The sequence below is a fragment of the Microtus ochrogaster genome, chromosome 5 (genome assembly GCF_000317375.1).
Source record: "Microtus ochrogaster isolate Prairie Vole_2 chromosome 5, MicOch1.0, whole genome shotgun sequence".
In the NCBI taxonomy this organism is placed as follows: domain Eukaryota; kingdom Metazoa; phylum Chordata; class Mammalia; order Rodentia; family Cricetidae; genus Microtus; species Microtus ochrogaster.
Window position 1 is genome coordinate 33,406,321 of NC_022012.1, and position 2,122 is coordinate 33,408,442.

Sequence of the window (2,122 nt, forward strand, 5' to 3'; positions counted from 1 at the left end):
TGTAGACCAGGCTGGTCTCGAACTCACAGAGATCCGCCTGCCTCTGCCTCCCAAGTGCTGGGATTAAAGGCGTGTGCCACCACCGCCCAGCTTGTGCACATCTTCTCACTGAACTTAATCCTGTTTCTTGTTCTGTAATTTTACCCGTCAAAAGGCACAGATGTGAATTACTTCTCAATGGGTGGTCAGTAAATCTCCTTTGTTGTTTTAAGTGTTGCTTAAATCAAACAAAAAGAACAATTAAATTGAACTACATTTATGCATTTTATGTTTCTAAATCAGGTAGTCTTTGTAAACTTTCCAAGGGATAACATGTGTTTCTTCTCTTTTTATAGTAACATCTAAAAGGCATTTACCTTTATCTAACCACTATGCTTCAAAATACCAAGAAATAAATAGAAAAGTTTCATTTGTAGAACCTCATTGAAGCTTGCTGCCGGCTTCAGGAATCTTCCCTGTGGTTGCCTGACAAGAGACTGCTGTATGATGTTATGCCAATAGAATAGGAGCATTAGCTGAGATGCTGCTGAGAGGAAGCAGGGTAAAATATCTTATTTATCATCAAACTTTATTTTCTATAAGACTAGCCTTTTATTTTTTCAAGTCCCCCAGTAAATACTGAAGTTTATTTAGTTTTAGCAATCAGAGGTGAGGAAGCCAGCAGAAAGATGCCTAGCTAAAACCTCGGCATACATGATTTCTATGTGTTCTTCTCAGTTTCATAACGTTCCTTCAAGTGAAATCAAATAAAGCTTCAAGTTCATTTTTTCCATGAAAGTTGAAATGCAGAGGACTTATGCTACCTTTTCCTGAGTTTACATTAATAAATAAATAAGCAATGGTTAGAAGAGACTCTTAGAACTAGATGCTTCCGAGTCCCCCTAGGATGCAGCTATCCAGGCTGGGATGGGCTTTTCTATGACGCAGCTGCCTTTAAGTCATTCACGCTTCTCTAAGTGACTGTTCACACATCCTACTCTTAGTCATCTTCATCAACTCGCTGGATAGGCAAGTTTGCCTTCAGTTATCTTTTTGGACTACATTGAGTTATATTTCTCACCAATAATTCTCCATTGATTCCAGATGCTTGTACAACATTTAAGTGTCCTCTGTGAAGTGAATCCTATTTTGTGTTCCCATGGTATGTAAACACACAGTTCTGAAGGTATTCCTATTCACTGGCAAAGGAGTGAAATCAACCAACTTATGGTTTCTTAATCACACTTTGTTACCTTCAAATAATGTTTGAGAATGCTCCATTTAACTCTCCTATGGATTCTACCAGGTAGTGTGTGTTTCTCTGGGGTGTTGAGTTCTCCTCCATGAGAACTGGAAAACTGGTGGTGGGAGTTCCACAGTCATATTGACTATTATGTCTTTGGCCTGTTCCTTCACCTTTTTGGGCTCCAATTTCCTCCCTATCTGTTTTGCGAAACAATACCTTCTTTATGTGGATACCATAAGGATTTGGTGGTATTCATTAAGCCATTGAGCAGCATTTGTAATGATGATGCCTCACAGAACCAAAAATGTCATTTGGGAGATTTTTATGTAATCCCAATCATTCCCAGTTGTTATTAAATTAGTGATGATATGAAAATGTTAAGCACTTAACAAAATGTCTTCACCTGGTGAATATTGAAGAAATATTCTATATACTATTGAATTTTCATTAAATTACAGCAGTATTGATTCAGCATATTAATTAACAATCATGTTCCAGGAATTAATCTCTTTTCTTTCAAAGATGTATACAACCTAAAATTATCCCAAAAGAAATGAACATAGGTTAATTAAACAGCTCAGGAACCAAATTACTCAGAGCATTCAACTGAAAGTAATTTTACCTGGGGGTCACTCTTAGGCTTTGTCAAAGATTTAGTACTTTTACTATTAACAAATACTTTAAGAAGAACTAACAAATCAACCTCTCCATCACACCTGTAGTTAAAAATTACAGGTAAGAAAAAATTCCTGGGAGGAATACAGCAGCCAAATACTCCGACATCTGGAAAGACTTATTTTACCTACAGTCAAAGTGGGCAGAACCTGGAGTTTTATGCAAACTGAAATGAGTTGTTTGAGGGGGGTAGGGTTCTGCTTTGGGAACCCTAACATGGCA